Consider the following 18,068-nt stretch of genomic DNA (forward strand, 5'->3'; position numbering starts at 1 on the left):
TTTGGTGGTTGATTCTATATCGCACATCAATAGACTTAAATCCATCCAATGGGTATCTCCTTTGTTTCTCCTGAGTGAACACTATACATCACTCTGCTCGTGTTTCAACAGCACCTCCAATTAGTTGTTCTTCTGTTTCTCCCTGATGCTTCTAGATAGGCTTCACATAATACTTTGAAACCTCCAATCCATGTATAAAGACCCATGTCTAATTTCTTCATAATGGTTGATTTAGGACGCATCTAGTTATACATAGCTGCTCAACTAAAATAAGTTACTCCAGTTGAGTTCAGGCATCAGAATACCTGCTGCCAGCAGCCAGGATGAAAGGCAGTTTAACCAGTGAAAATGGGAGCTGGCTATTCCTTTTGATATAGATTTCTAAAAAGAAAAGGTGAACAGCAAAAATGAGATATTTATGCCAATGTGTTTATTTTTTTCCACACACTAGGTTATTGCAAGAATGTAGAATCTTTACAAGCTTCTATCAATCTGATCCACAGCCTTTATAACCTGACTTGCATTAAACTCATTCTATTATAATTTTGAAAAAAATTAGTATGTGCTTTTGGAGTGTTAAATTTCACAGTACAGATTCTACTTTTATACTTCTCTGTAATGAACATGAAAGAGCAAGACACCAAGGCCCAGATAACCAAACATTTTGTGCAGGGTTTGTGTCACAAAAGTCACGCAGACCTGTGCAAAATGTTTTTTTTAATTTACTTTCTAGCGCAAAACGAGTTCCCTCAAAGAAATGCAAAGAAACCCTTAGCTTTGCATTGCATTGCAAAGGAAGGTGTTGCATGGATTGCAGATGTTAAAAAGAAGAAATGCTTTTATTTCTCCTAACTGTTCCCACTTCACATGTGTGCTGCACTGCAAATGGAGTATTGCATGGGTTGTATATGGGCATTCCCATGCAACCACTCATGTTTTTTTACGTAAAATCCTATCTACTAATAATGATAGACTGGGTTTTGTGGCAAAAAAATGCCACTGGCATTAAAAAGTAGAAATGTTTTTATTTCTCCTAACTTTTCCCACTTTGCATGCGTGCTGCACTGCACAGCACACATCTGAAGTGGGAAAAGTTTTAAAGTTAGTCTTTTCTTCTGGAAAAGTGCCTTTCCAGTACAAAACCTATTCAAGACTCACGCAGACTCCCTTGCACAATGATGCCAAGGTGTGTGCATAGCACTCGGCTGCCTGACTCCTCTCCTTGTTATGCGAAATAGCACAGCAACTTTTGTTGCTGCATTGTGGAACACTTTCAATAATATGGTTCCAAGGTTTTAAGAGGTCTGTGGGAAGGGGGATGTTATACTTGTCCTTCGGCTTTGCTCCTCTATGTGGTCTGGGAACTCCTTAGTGACTTGCAATAGCCTTATAATGTGCGGCAGGGGAAACCTTATCACATTTATAATACTACATGGTGGTTTAACAATGCCTCCAAAATAGGTATGGTCTCCGGATGGTAGTTGATGAGCTCCATATACCATAATGGACAATTCTGATCCACAACAACAGTGGTTTTCATGTATAGTGCATGCAAGTGCGGCTGAGTCTTTCTCACATCCTCTGCAACACATAAATGCATTTACACTCCATGTGCCCACTATGTCATCATTGTCTTTTTTTATTTTTTTTATTTTTTTTATTTTTGCATTTTTATATTGTGAAAACTTATCTAGAAGGGGTTGGAGCACTTCACATGAGCACCAGTTGCATTAAAAATGTCACATTTATTTTTATTTTAGGCGCACATAGATTCAAGCCCTCATTATGAGTTTGGCTTGTCATGCAGGTAATGATGATGTGTAAAACTGCTGTGACCACTCTGTTTAACACTCAGCAGATTGCCAAAAGTGGAGCCCCCAAACATCCACAGTTACAGTCTCCATCTGTCACTGACATCCACCCCAGTCTAGCTAATATCACAGTGCAACATGTACTTGAGAGTAATTGGAAGTAGAGCTGTATTAGCTGGGTCCTGGAGCCAACTTCATCCCCCTCATCTTCTCCTTCACTGTCATCCAACCCCTGAGATCCCATGGGTGGCAGTGCAGCATCCTCCTCTTCCAGTAGTGGAACATGTTTCCTCAGAGTCAAGTTAAGGAGCGGGCAGCAGGCCACTACAATCTGACACACCTTGTCAGGGGCATAGCACAGTGATTCACCAGACATGTGCAGGCAGCGGAATCTGGCCTTCAGGAGCCCAATGGTCCACTCAATCATCCTTCTTGTGTGACCATGGGCATCACTGTACCGGTTTTCTGCATCTCACTGGGATTTCTCACATTGTGAAGCTGTGTGAAAAAGTGTGGTGGACAAGTTGTGGCTGGGTCCTGTACAGGTGTGTCCATGCAGGCGCTCCCCTCTCCATAAGTGGGATTGTGATTTTTGCTTTGAAGGGGTGGGTATTTAGCCATGTAACAGATCCCATGGGTGGGCTAGTGGGTCTGATGTATGTCTTCTGAGACTGGACACATTGTGGTGGGACAGCATCCCTCTCCGTTGGGCCAACTCAAATTATTTGGAAATTTAGGGAATGGATGGTGATGTAGTTGGCCAGTAAAGTGTAGGTAGGTCAGTGTAGTGTGGGAGCTAGACGACCAATAGGAGGTACCTACCTTGATGTAGTGGGTGATGTTGAGGGATAGTGTCTGGGATGGGTGGGAGTGCATTTGTGCCAACATACCATTGAACCAGGTATTGACAACATACTTCCTTTATTTTCCAACCCCCCCTCCCTGTGTTCTTGTGTCCTTCTGTGCATTAGCATCATCTGGTGAAGGAGCAGAGACACCGGAGAGTGGGGATGCTGCTGCCCACAGGACACAGGAGGCTGAGACCACCGACGCCGAGGGGACCAGTGGGATGGAGGGCGAAGGTAGCACCACGGGGGAGGCAACTACCACTGCAGATAGTGACTTTGACAGCTCCTCTGATGGCAGCTCCCTGGTAGTGGCAGACCCTTTTGGGACCACCGGATCTACAACACCTTTCGCCACCCCATACCAGCACCGCCCTCCCAGTAGCTACCCCCCAAGTTGCCCGTGCTGTTTCACCCAGAAGGGTGGGTGTCTCCTTCGCCGCAGGCACTTCTGCCCCTACCCTAGTCAGCCCTGCTGCCCTCAATGAGGAGGCTATTGACCTCCTGAAAATCATCTCTGTAGGGCAGACAACCATCTAGAATGCCATCCAGGGGTTGGCATCCCAGATGCAGGAATGCAATTCCTACCTGGAAAGCATTGACGGTGCCATGTCTGGCCTACAGAGATCTTTTCAGGCTCTGGCCTCGTCTTTGACAGAAGCCAGTGTCCCTGCTTCTTCTGTCCCCCCTCCCACCTCCTCTGCCCCTTCCAGCACCCCACTACCTTCACCCATCACAAGCACACATACGGACAAGCATGCACCGAAGATGACACACAAGAAACTCAAAGAGGAACACAGGCAGCACACGTCCCACCACAAGCAGGCGCACACCCAACATCCAAGTGCACACACAACAACATCCACTTTCCCCACTGTGTTGCCCACCCTCTTCTCCCTGTTTGTCACCTCACCATGTACACCCACATGCTCTGCACCCTCAGTCACTGCTCCTGCCTCCATTCTCACAGTCACCACAACTGCTGACATCCACTCATGCACCCCAGACACCACACTTGCACTCACCACGACAACTTTCACAGACACTTGCTGCCCACTCACTAGACTTGCAGACACCCGCACAACATCCTTCTACACTAACTGCCTGTCTTCTCCCACTGTTTCTGCCCCTCCTCCCTGTACACGCAAACACACTCACTCATCCATGCAAAGGCCATCCAGAGAACGTCAGCAGACAAAGCATGCACCGGCATCCACTGACAGCACACCTACACCACATACTTCCACTCCCTCAACCTACACTCTCCAACCTGTCTACAAAGCCCCTCCACCAGCACCTTTGACATTTTTCCTTTCCTGTGTTGACCTTTTTAAACCCACTGACCCACCCCGTCTTGTCCCTAAAAGCTACCTTGGCCTCACCAATTCCACTCCCTTCCTCATCAGATTCCTCTCCAGTCCTCCCTTCACAGTCCCGTGCCCCTTCATCAGGGAGGAAAAGAACATGTAGGAGGCCTGATCCCACTCCCACCCCCTGGTCAAAGCCCACTCCCACTACTTCCCAGGGCAAACCCAAAACCCCACCCACTCTGAAACCTAAGCCAAGGAACCACCCTCTCAAGCAAGAGTCCCCACCCCGCCACCCCCTACCTATGCTTCCTGAGGTGCCTGCCTGCCCCATTAATGCCCCTTCCCTGTGGTGGCCATGGTCGTGGTAGGAGTCAAGTGGGGGCCTTGTGGACCCAACGGGACACTTTGAAAGTACTGGTCCATGGCCTTGTCTGTACTTATTTTTCTGCCTCCAATTTCTGGTTTAATATCTGTCCAACAGGCATGTTGGTGCACTGTTCTTCCGTAGTCCTGCGTTTTAATGTGGGAGGGTCGTGTAAACAGGTATGTGCTTTGTATTTTCTTTCTGTGCATGTGTCAGGTAGGTGTCTACCTGTACAGATTGTGTACCTAGTTTGTGGGAGGTGTGCTTTGGGGTGTTGGTCATGAGGGTGTGTGTTTGTAAGAGTGTCGGTGTGCATGTGTGTGGGCCTGGTGGTGTGTGTGTGGGATGTGTGTGGCGTATGGGTGTGTAGTTGTCCCCTTCCCTCCCTTGTATGCTAGGCAGATGTACTCACCGTTGTCGTCTTCGTCGGCTGTCACAGTCCTGGAGGAATGTCGCAAGGATCAACACTGGGAAAATTTCCAGTTCACGCTCCATTTCAGCATCGGCGTCGTCTGTGTACCTACAATGAGTGTTTTCTTATGTATGGCTCCCTTCCACCAGGCTTTGTGAGGCGGTGATTCCGCCCCAGAAATCATGGCGGTGTGGTGTGTCATAATACGGTGGGCGGGAAGAGCCTTTCCACCGACCTGAAGATGGCCAGCGGCAGCGGCTCTTCCGCTCTGGCGGTAGCAGCGGTGAAGTGGCTGGTCTGCTCACATTTTCCCATCTGAGTCATAATACGGTGGTCCAGACCGCCACACTGTTGGCAGTCCAATATCGCCAAACTCATAATGACCACCTATGTGATTTGCCCAGAATGAGCTGATGGCGAGACTCATGTCTGGTTCCCCAGTTCCAAAGTCGGCAGCACATCCTCTCCTATCATACCTCACACTCTTCATGTCCAACAAACATCAAACCACACAACCACCCTTTTAACAATGCCCCAAGCAGTTGTTACAAATTGGTGCACTTCAATATCCTTGTCACTGGTATGAAGCTGTATATAAATAATGAAACCAGACAACCCAGAAACATGATTTAGGCCTTGCAAGGGAAAGTCCTACATAAAAACCAGTGCAATTCAACACATTTGTTTTCCAAAGTCCAGTTTACATTTGATAATTTCTAACATTGTGTCTCAAACCCTGGCTGATTTTATGCTTTCATTTATCTTGTTTCTAGGCCCAACCATTTTTAATGCTCATATTTAATTTAGCCCCGCATTGATATTTTACCAATCTGCAGTTCATGCATTCCTGAAAGGGCTTTCCAGGTCCAGCCTACATTTAAAGCACACCTGCATTTTATTTGAGTGACAATACCAATATGAGCTTCTTACTCTAGTCCAGACTGCATGTATTATATGTCTGAATTGTACAATTCCCTGCCACTTTCTGGAGTATAAATTGTGATCAGGGACATCCTAAGGATTTTGGGGGCCCTGGACCAAACTTATATTCAGGATCCCTGTTCAGAACAGTTTTGAATTTATGATCCAGTTAGAGTTCTTTCATGCACTCTTTGGCCAGGCCACTGCACTGATCCAAGTTCTAAATTTGTTTCCATCTAATAGTCATGTGTTTTTAATGGTGTAAAACAGTAGCAGCTTACTAATATTACTGCAAATAATCTCTGTGACTAGCTTTCATTTCTCATCTATGACATCCTGTTTCGATCTAAAAAAACTTTTTTATGCATGTTGCATGGTGTTGAAAAACATAAATACAAAAGTTTTTAGCAAAGTGTTGTAATAAACTCTCACACGTTGCCCATGTTAAAAATTACATTGAAGTTGGAGGAAAACAGTATTTAAAACAATCTATGTTTAAGACGCATTCAAGGTCCTGAGGACAGGCCTGTCTGCAGGATAGAAATGGCTCTATCAAGGGCCCCCCTGGAAAGCTGGGGCCCTAGGCTAGGACTCACTTTGGCTATGCCTTAAAACGCCTCTGATCATGATAGTCTGAACTTGGAGTGCTTAAATGGAAGAGGAAAACTGATTTGTTTATGGTCCTAAAAATGCAAGGTAAGCTTTTGACTTAAATATTTATTCTTAACTGGAGCACATTGTAGCTTGCATACAGTATTTGAGGTGAAAAATGCCTGGATTCTACGGCAGAGCATTTCTTTAAAAATCTCGTTGTCACTGCCAATAACATTTGGGGGGACCAAGCATCAAGATGGGGTGCCCGGCCCTGCTGGCCCCTCCCTCGTGGCTACGGCCCTGCACAAAGACACCGATTAAACGTGGCACAATTGATTGTGACATGTGTGGTAACTTCAGGTATGCACATAGGGCAATTATAATTGGGCAACAAGCGATCCCCATTCCCACATCCCCCCCACATTTGTCCCCGCGTACGTTTCAGCAGGTCAACCCTGCCAAAGTTGAAGGAGGTAAAAATGTCTGATAATTTGAGGTACATGCAGGATTTGTTGAAAGATAACACCCAAATCCTTATCTCATGTCCTATTTTTCAGGTAATAATTCCAATTCGGTATTCTTAATATATTGGATGCAATAAATATCAAACTTTCACACTTTTTCCGTGTCAACCCTAATCAGGACCATTGAAGTAGAGCTGACAAATGCAAAGAGGGGCCCTCATCACTGAATGGTAGATGCCATCCATTACCTCTATGTTCAATCTCCAGCTACACCGAGTACAAACTCATCCCAGTGTTCTTGGGGCATCTTGGGTCAGAACCTAGAATGGTCTAAGTTCTGGAGTGATATCAGCCACAAAGGTATTGTTGAGATGAGTGAGATGAGAAAGATCATGCCACTCTAACGCCAGTCTATTGATTTCTAGTACATTGATTTCATGACCTTCAAAGGCATCAAAGGCATCAATTTGGTTGCTATTGTATTTTCAGACATTTTGATTTAGGTATCAATTATCCCAGTCATTTTATGTTCTTACAAACGGATTTTTTTCTCTCCTGGCATAGAATTTTCAAGTGTGTATTTTCTAGTGGCTCCCAGTGCATAAGTCAGGTACTGCTTTGTCTGTAGGTCTGTTGTGTGCCTGCTAGACATCCCGTTTTTTTTTCTGTTGAAAACATGTTAGGGCATATTTATAAACCCCTAGAGCTTGCCTCCATGTGCTGCCCTACCATCATTATTTTTTAAGCTAATGTGGCGTCAAGGAGGCCTTTTCCCCGCACCAGATTTACAAAGTGGTGCAATTCAAGTATTGCGCCACTTTGTAACCCCTTGCGCCACGTTCTTCCTGTGCCAGGCATAATGTATGGAAGGGGGGCGTTCCCCTATTAGAAGGCCCAGAAAAATGGGTCCCCATTTCGTCCCCCATATAAAAAGTGACACCAGTGGCACAAGCAGCTTGTAAATAAGTCCCTTTGATTTATAAGCACGTGCAAGATTTGTTGCCCAGGACTGAATTATTGTCAACACTTTTTTAGTTCCAATTCAGTACAGGAAAAAGTTTTGTTTCTGCAAATAAAGTTGCTAAATGATCGTTCAATTTGAACCACGTGGCCCTATTTACAAAACAATCGTTAATGTCCCTGAAATGACTTGTGTAGAAGGGCTAGTGATCTGGCTGTGCTCGATCAGCGGTTCTTTCATCTCTAAAGAAGAGAAGGAAAATAGGGCTTGGAGAGGATGCAGGGATACTGGAGCATGTGGCCCAGGAGGGCCGCGGTGTGTGGGAAAGCCGGCCAGGGGAGGAGCAGCTGTTACCGGAGGGAAGGAGCAGATATAGGTCATGGCAAGTTGGCGATGAGCAGGTGGCGCAGGGGGACAATGAGGAATGTGGGTCATGGCTGGTGTCCCAGGAGCAGGTGCTGGGGCGATTATGTGTCTGGGGCGGATGAACGCACGAGGTCAGCCGGGGAAAGGTCAGACAAGGGGATCCTAAAACAAAACAAGAACATTGAAGAGAGAACCAGGCTTAAGGCTCAGGTGTGTGCGGACGGGCGACGTGGGCAGCTCGCCTGTCAACTGTGTCTGGCTTATGTTATTTAATATGGTCCACACGATAGCATATATTGCAGTTGACCTGGCTGAGAAGATGTCTTGGCTGCAAACGCTAACAGTCGTGTGACACTGAAACGAAGAGTGTCAGGTAAGCAGAAGAAGAAATAAAGACACTGGGGTGAGTGAAGAAAAGAGAAAGAGAGAGCGAGAGAGAGAGAGAGAGAGAGAAAGTGCAGGGGAGCAGAAACCGATAGTGCATGCGGCAATGGAAGAGTAAATTAGAGAAATGCAGAAAGAGGGCAAAGAATGCAAAATAAAAATTATTTTAGAAGACGAAGGATAGGAGGAAAGAACAAAAGGGAAGACAGACCAAACAAAAAAAACAAAATGAAATGAAATGAAAGTGTAAGAGGAAGGGGGGAAAAGAAGGGTGGAAAGACAAAGGCAGGGAAAGAACATAGAAGGAAACAAAGAGAAACAGTAAAAGACAAAGATATAGGACAAGAATAAAGATATAGGACAAGAACAGCAAAATAAAGAATAAATATGAAATGAAAGAAGGAAATAAATAAATAAAAGAACAAGAACAAAGGAAATAAGAAAAAAATGAAAGACAAGAAGAACAGAAGGAAGAAACTGAGAAAGGGGGCCAGAAGCAGCTAGAGGTCATTGATGGCACAGACAAGTAAAGTTAGAAAACAACTCAGAGTAGGAATGCTGTGCCTTGGGAAAGTAAAATGTGCATTAAGAGAGAAAGAGAGAAGCAATAGATTAAAAAAAACCTTCTTCATAACATCTCTGAGACTGTGAATATTGGCCCTGCAGCAGTGGGTCAAGATAAATATTCCTTCAAAACAAACCTCAGGCTTTCCCCTCTAACTAGGTGACTTAAGGAATCAGTTAGAGTTTGATCGTGCAGGAGAGCTGTGTAAATTGGCAATGATCCAGCATCTTTGTACATGCAAGCTCCCTTTTGGAATTACCAGGTACCAGTTGGAGCCTCAGACAGTACCACAGGCAGAGTGCTTTGACCCAGCTGCTAGTCTAAAAAAAGTCACTATATTTCTGTGGTGATTTTTTGCCTTTCATAGAGCAGGGCTACCCACATTGATATTTTTATGCTGGAACCACCATGCAATGCCACGCTCTTCAGCAACAACCCACAGGTTTCTGTAGCTTATTGTAAAAAAAGCCAAAGAGAACGTTGAGCAGGCTGCTTCAACATGGCACCCATTTGGCAAAAAGCTAGCCTACAGTGCATGCACCGCTGTGGCGCACTATGGGATAGATTCCCACCAGGCAGACAAGAATATCTAGATATGGTAGGCAGTACTCCATTGAGGGATCGTACTAGAGGCTGTCGGAAAAAGCCCCTTTTTTGCGTGGTCAACCCCACTTTTTGCTCGATTTTATTACTAAATCATAGACTATAAACACTGTGACACTGCCCAGGCCCCAGTGCATGTACTCTGACCCCTTAAACATGTTGAAACTGACTATACCACTAATTGGCATGTCTAACTTGCCTATAAGTCCCTAGTATGTTGTACAAAGTGCACCCAGGACCTGTAAGTTAAATGTCACTAGTTGACTGAAGCACATATTGTGCTACCTCTAGAGTGACATTGTAAAACATGATTTCAGGTCTCCTATAGCAGGCTGTCTGTGCAGTTTTAAAACTGCAAATTCAACCCCATACAGCGACAAGGCCCCAAAAGATATTTTCACTGTATCAGGGTTAGCTTCTTTATTGGGAAGCATTTGGATATAATATTAACATTAAATAATGTTATCGCCACTTAGGAAACAGCCACGAAGTTCATTTTTTGTATTTCAAAAATATTGATTACAAGCCCACTTAATTAGTCATATTTGTACTAAATATTTAACAAAAGGTGCTTTTTAAAAAGGAACTTTTTTCTTTCTTAAAGCTTTCAGAAGCTCTTTTGCCTGAGCTTCCAACTGTCACCTAGGAGTTGAATAGTCCCTTTGATGAAGTGCAAACTTGCTCCCAGAGTTGAAACAAAGGCCTTGGGTGTGAGGAGGTGCTCTGTTCCTCTTACAGGAGGACCATCTGAACTGTGCCTAGGAACTTAACTTCAAAGAGGCATATCCTGCCACAGGCAGATGTTGCTGACACCAGGTCCTGCCCTCTCCTTTGCTCCTCTAGTTAACCAAGCACTAAACCCTCCTCAGAACCCTAATGGACCTGTGGAAGACAGAAAGAGCACTGCACCTGACGTTGATATCTATGAGGGGACTTGAGAATGGATCTACCACAACTTGTAACCAGGACAAATAAGTGGACTTCAAAGGTCGGTTGGCTGACCTTCTGTCAATCCACAGGGATGCAACAAGCTGCAAAAACCCTTTTCTTGAACAGCCCAGCCAACCAGTTCCAGTTTGAACAGCTCTGGACTGTATTAATGGCTACTGCTGGAGTGAGTCTTGATCCCCAAGTGCTGTCCCTGAGATGTGTGGACTCTTGGCTGTTTCGAAGTGCACTCCTCCTAAAATCCTGAGAAACCTGAGACATAGAAAATGTTTGGCTCAAGACATCCGGAGGAATAGGGACAAACTTGCCAAGTCAATCCACTGAAAGTGCATTGCTGCTGGGCCAAAGATTAAGGTTGCTCCTGCTTGGAGCTTTTCAGCAGTAGCAAATCTGCTTCAATTGAGCCCTGTGCAGCTACAGTTTGTAGCTTTGTCCCACTGTAGGAATCTGAGCTCCAAAAAACGTTTAAAAATTGAAATCTTCACTGGGGAAGGTGTCAAAAGGATCAAACTGATGAGGGACCTTCCTTGCATGTGAATTTTGAATTTCTCCCACTCAGAGCTTACCCACCAAAAGTCAAAGGCTTTGCTGGGAATTTGTCTGATGCTATCCAGCCTCATAGAGTCTGTCTTAACCACAGCCTGCTGCCTTGCCTTGCTGAAGGATTCTTTTAAAGTAAAAAGGTAGAATTTCCTACAAGGACAAACCTGGTTCTGTAGCTGACCCGTGTTCCATTGCTGTCAGTCTTAAATTGCACCAAGTTATTGGTCAAGCACCAGCAGATGATCAGCATTGGATTTTAACACTTTTTAGCACTATTTTCATTTAAAAATCTAAAAAATCATATCTAATGTTCCTCTTTTTGTTTTTTTGTCATTTTGGTGTAATTCTGTTAAGTAAATTGCTCACTGTTTTTCTTAAATTGTGGTTTTTATGTTGTGTTTTTGAATTTGTTTCTGTTTTGGTATTTTGTAATGCTTTACATGTTTTCGTAAGTTGGGAATGTCTGTTCTGTGCCACAGCTTTTTTTTAAATGTTTTATTGGAGCAGATAACATGACATTCCAACAAACAAGGCACATTATTAAAAACAAGTGTAACTGGTATGAGGTTTGAAAAGGACTAGAAATACGATGATGACCATCTTACATTATCCTGACAAATCATAAACATACAATCCAGTAAAATAAGATAATAATGAGTGCAAATCGGGTTGGTAATGCAGTGTGCAGTCAAGGTATTCTGCAATCTTGGTCCAAAGCTAATATTGTTCCTGACTTTAAGAGGGGGTCTAGAGAAGACCCAAAATGTCATTGCCATATCTCTCTTCTCAATTCAACCATTAAGGCAATTGGCAAAGTTATCCTATCCAGGCTCAGGGAGTGGACTGATCAAAACAGTATCATTTCAGGTCTTCAGCATGGTTATAGGCCCTGGAAAGGAACTCTGGATCAATGTTTGAACTTACGACTGATTGTTGGGAAATATGCAGTGGCTAAGAAGGGGGTGTTACACATGGCATTTATGGACCTCACCTTCGCATTTGATTGTGTGAATAGAGGGAAATTGTTGGGGATGAAGATTGACTTGGGGGTGGATAGAAGTTTGGTGTGTTTTCTTTCTGATTCAAAATCAATCAAAATCAAATCAGGATTTATAGAGCGCAACTACTCACCTCTAAGGATTTCAAGGCGCTGAGGGGGATTTGTCCTCTGTGCTTCAGTTGAGGAGCCAGGTTTTAAGGTCCTTCCTGAATTGAGGTAATGATGGTGACTGCCTTAGGTGCAGGGGCAAGATGTCTCAGCTCTTTGCCGCAAGGTAGGCAAAGGATCTTCCTCCAGCCAAAGTCTTCCATATGCTGGATATGGTGGCTAGTGCCTGTTGAGCGAAGTGAAGAGGCCTGGTGGGGGAGTAGAACGTGATACAGTAGTTGAGGTAGGTGGGTCCTAGGTTGCGGAGATCCTTGTATGCGTGGATGAGAAATTTGAAGTTGATTTTTTTCTTGACAGGAAGCCAGTGGACGTCTCTTAGGTGATTTGTGATGTGGTCGCTTTGGGGAATGTCCAGGATGAACCTGGTGGAGGGGTTTTAGATGTGCTGGAGTTTCTTCAGGTTCTTCTGGGTGGTGCTGGCGTGGAAGGTGTTGCCATAGTTTGGTCTGCTGGTAACCAGGGCATGGGTTACATTCTGCGGAAGTCCATTGGGATCCATGCATAGATCTTCTGGAGAAGTCAGAGTGTGAGAAAACAGGATGTTGCGACTGAGTTGACGTAGCAGGTCATGGGAAGCGGTGAATCCAGGATGAAACCGAGGTTGCATGTGTGGTTTGTTGGGGTGCAGGGTGCCGAGGGTGGCTGGCCACCAGGAGTAGTCTAGGCTGATGTGGAGGGTCCCAGGAAGAGGATCTTGGTCTTGTCAGAGTTGAGCTTGAGGCAGCTGTCCTTCATCCAGGCGGTGACAGCTTCCATCCCATTGTTTAGTACTATAGTGCACAGCAACATAAGTATATCTTGCCACTGTTCTGGGGATGCTCGTCTGTGCAGGTTTGTGCTGTACCTTCAAATGTTAAATAGTGCCTCAGTGTTGCGTGCTTCTTGGTAAGGACTCATCGGATCAGGAAGTCTTTGCCTGCTTGAAATGCAGCTTCTTTGTTATGAACGCTGGCCATGTATTCTATATTCTTTTAATGATATTTTTTATATTGCACATTTTATCTGTTTTTAAATTTAAATGATATCATTATATTGGGTATACTTATGTGCGTTTGAGTTACTTTTATGACTTTTGGTAGTCAAATAACCTTTTTTTATGATGATGATTACAAATCACGGAAAGCTCATTAGCAATAGGATACAAATAATAAAGTGCATATGATAACCGTGCATTAACCTCTAGTAACATTCTAGCAACATATATCCAAATAGGTAAAGTACAAGAGCACAAAAATGCAAAGCCAAACTAACCTTGCCCCGCCACTTCTAAATATATAGCCCTCAGACAGAATACGGCCAGTGCCGGTGGTATTTCTGGCTTTTCCGCTGAGCCAGCGGACGGTAACAGCGGACAGTGTTACTGCCCACTGGCCCAGTGGAAAAGTCACATCAACATTGCTGCCGGCTCGTAATAGAGCCGTCGGCAATGCTGATGTGCAGTGGGTGTAGTAGCACCCGTTGCGCATTTCACTGCCTGAAATTCGTGCAATGAAATGCGCAACAGGGCTATGCTAAAGTAACTAAAGTACAAACTAACCTTGCCCTACCACTACTAAATACTAAAGTGCATAAGTGCCGGATAGATCTAGTAATCAAGCTCCAATCGTCACCCTACACCCAATAGCCCCTTCTAACTTCATTAAAATATCAGTAAGGATGAATCTGAATGCTTCCTCAGAGCCCTAAACCAATTGCCTATCCCTGTCAACTCAGTTTTTGATAGTAATTTCAAAAGAGCCTGCTCATTTCTTGATATTTGTTTGCCAAAAATCCAGAAATCTGCAAAACAAATGAGCCAAGAACGATCACATCATGCCCCCAGGCACTGCTTCATTTCTTCCCAAGTTAACAAGCTATTACCTAAAAAAAAAGTCACCCATTGCTTGAAACCTTTAAGAGTTCCAGTAACTGCTTACATGTTTTGCAACAGATACGCCTAAAGCTTGGCAGCCCTGTAGCTGTATTCATCTATGGCAGGTCGGCACTTGTCTCACTTTAAAAATAAGTTTTAGGCATGCTGTATTCCCCCAATACATTATACCTCGTACTTTTTGGCAATCTAGGAATCTTCAAAAAGACAGGTAGCTTGCTTCCTGCAACATTTTTCTCTCAAAATAAATTATCCAGTCTACCCAGCCTTATACCTCGGCGGACTGTAAAGTCTAGCCATGCTGCCTGGTAATAGGTAAAGAAGTCAGGTAAGGCCAAACCACCTTGATTCTTATATAGCTGAAGAATTGAATATCTTTTGGCATTTCAAATAAACTTGATTATAAGAGAATCTATTTGTTAGTGCCTTACCTATTTTATTAGAAAGGTTAGTAAACAAAAATGAAAACAAGGGCGAAATAGACATTTTAACTAGAGAAGCTCTCCCAATAAACGACAGAGGAAGAAGTGCCCACCTAGTCAGGAGCGTCCTAACCTTATCAAGCATCTTTTTATAATTAAACTGAAACAGTTCAGAGCATTTGCTTGTAACATGTACCCCTAGATAGGCTTTGCCTATTATACTGGCATTAGAGATTTAGGGGCAATACTGCAGACTGAGCATTAAATAGAAGGGACTCAGTTTTACTTTGATTGATCTTATAACCCCCTACTTTAGTGTAGCCCTGTATAACATTTATAGCACCATAGATATTTGCCCTATCATCTTTCAAATGGAGGATCATTTGCAAATAATTTGACCTTAGGCATTTCTTCTATTGGTGGAACTATAGATGCTGTAGTATGAATTTTAGCCACTAAGGCTCAATAAAAAGGGCAAAGGATAGGAGACATTGGGCACCCCTGATGGGTGCCTCTATTGATTTTCACAGTCTCAGCTTCTTTGATAATTGTAATGATTCATGCCTCAGTGCCCTGACATAAATTCCAAAGCATTTTAGCAACTAGATCTGGGAATCCAAACCTACCAAAAGTGTAGAAAAGGGCATCCCAATTTACCAAGTCAAATGCTTTTTCGGAGTCAAACTTCTTCTTGGCGGTTAGACAAAAAATTGATTGCCTATATCAAATGATGAATGTCCACTGCCATCAATCTGCTGGGCAAAAACCCATTCTGGTCACCATTAACCAGAGCTTGTCCAAAAGCAGTGATACGTGATGCTAATATCTTTGCAAACAGCTTGTATTCTACATTAAGCAGACTTATTGAGCGATAGGAGTTCGTGTCTAGAGGTGACAACCTTTTTTAGGAAACTTACTACTACTGACTCTTTAAAGGTTGATGGTATTGCTACTCCTTCCCAGATAGCAATAAATAAAGTTGACAAAAATGGGAATAGATCTCTCAGGAACACCTTATATACCTCAATTGGTATTCCATCACTGCCACAGGTTTTGGCATTGGGCATTTTTTGCAAGGCAGCTACCACCTCTTGCTCTGAAATAGCCTCCACTAATTTTTCTTTCTGTTAAGTCGCCAAACAAGGGAACCTAACGAAACTGAGTCTGTGGAAGCCCTTTCGTATATATTCTTAAAATGTTTCTTTGTCTGAACTGCATTAGAGAGCGATTCTTAATTTTTGAAATGCGCTGTGCATCTTGCTTAAGTCACATCGACCAGGCGGGGAGCCTGCCTATTAACTGGCTTTCTTCATATTCCTTTTGTTGGAAAGTTATTGAATTACTAATTTCTTTGAGAATTAAGAAATCTCTTATACTGCCCTTAGCTAGTGCAAGTTGTTCCTTTAACCCAACTCTTTCATCCCCCTTGCCATGCCTAGTGCCAATTTCAGCGCTGAAAACTGTATTCTGCTTGGACGTAAATGCAATCACCTGGCAGCAAAATGTTGCATTAAAGGCCTCCCATACAACAAAAGTTGGGGCAGATTTTTTATGAAACATATTCATTTTGGAGACTCAAGCATGGTCTACCAGAAGACTTCTATCAAACTGCCACCTTGATCTCGCGGTGCTTATTTTTTAAAATTCCAAATTAATAAATACCACCGAATGGTCTGAAAAGGAATTAAACCAACTATCCGTACTCCTCAAGCCAAGAGTCTGTGTTACTTAAAAAATAATTGATCTGTGATGCAGTATTATATAAGCAAGAGAAACACGTAAATTGTACCCTCTCTAGATGCCATGGGCCACTGATCTACCAGATTAAAATCCTGTTTAATTGAATCAAACACCAAGGTAGTTTTAGGTTTTAATTGCTTTTTCATCTGACTCGAGGTGTCTAGCTTAAGATTTTGAATACATTTAAAATCACCCCCCACCCCTGATCATAGGACCTTCAGCCCCCTATGGCTATGCTAAATAGATCCCTAAGAGCAGTCACATCATTCTGCATAAGCCCATAGTAGTTCAGCACATTAAAAGAAACAGCTTGTACTTGCACCTTCGGCCATAACTATCACCCTTGATTTTCTCTTATCACTTCCTTCACCTCCCAATTTATTGATCTAGGCAAATAAATTGTGAGTCCTTGCATAGCTAGCCTGGCTATTGCAAGGAAAGCATAGGCGTATTTCCTTGGGATAACTAAATTGGGTCTACTGTTCTTAAAATGTGCCTCTTGTATAAAAATCACTTCTGAATTGAATGAGGACAGCCATTTCATTACAGCTCCATATGTATGCCTGTTTAAAAATTCCATTTGCATTACATGAAGTAAACCCAATATTGCATACTATTACACTATCCCTAAATTCATCGCCTTAACTTTCCCCCTATATTCAGCTATCCAAAGAGCCAGACAAACTACTCCAGTTCCAGCTATGTCCTCGAACAGAACCTTTCTGCCTTGCTTGTGCCAAAACTCAAGCTCTTGCTGGTATATCTGCTCTTTCCTATAGGTATGTCCATCTCCCATGTCCCCCTAACCTTCCATCTTGCAGTGTCCCAGGGTCCTCTTTGGAGACCCCTCAACCCCAAAGGAAGAATTGCCCACCATACCTCCTCAAATCCCCCACTTAGTTGGTGCTGTGTTTCTGCACCAGGCAACGCTCCAAGAGGAGAACCTACCCCTCCCCCCTGCTATTTATCTATAAGGAATGTGGTGCCTAGGGCAAAAACAAAAGAGAAACACCCATATGCTCAACCTCTTAACTTTTTGCAATAGACTCAGTGCCTCATCCAAAGATGCACATAGATAAAACTGACTTCTGAACAGAATTTCAAGCTTTGACTGCTGCACAATCAAAGCCTTGACCCAGGCAGCTCTGAATTACCCCAAAAGTCTTGTAAAGTCTCTACATCTATGCGCAGCAGACATATTCAAGAACACTCGAATCTGGACCTTGTCATCAGTTCGTGAATGTCTTCTTTTGTATGGTCTATGCAAGTATACATTCTTTTATGCAATCTGCGAAATTTACATTAACGGTGCAGGGAAGTCTAATGTTTGTAGAGTGCTGAAAGGATGTGCCCTCATGAAGGAAAGATGTCCTGGAGCATCTTCCAGGATATGAGGTTTGATCAATGATTCCATACATTTGAGCCTATCCTGATGGCTGCCGATGTTCTCTACCCCTTCTGGTATTCCTAGAAAGCTCAGGTTTGATCGTCGAGTATAATTGTCCATTTCATCAATTTAATTTTGTGTATCCAGCAGCTTTCTTCGAATACTCCTTGAATCCGTGTCCCAACAAGTAGAGCAGTCCTCTAAGTCTGAGACCCTTTGTTCTATTTCCTGCAGTCTTGCTGGTATTTAGAGTACAGTTTCCTCTATTTTGTTAAGCCCTAGATGAAGTGCAGCTATTTTCAGCGTCTGAATAAGTTTGAGTTTATGTATTTCAAACAGGATAGTCTCCGAAAGGGTTAGAGGCATATCTGTCTTAGTGAATGTAGTAAT

This window comes from Pleurodeles waltl, chromosome 3_2, assembly GCF_031143425.1.
Source record: "Pleurodeles waltl isolate 20211129_DDA chromosome 3_2, aPleWal1.hap1.20221129, whole genome shotgun sequence".
Lineage (NCBI taxonomy): Eukaryota > Metazoa > Chordata > Amphibia > Caudata > Salamandridae > Pleurodeles > Pleurodeles waltl.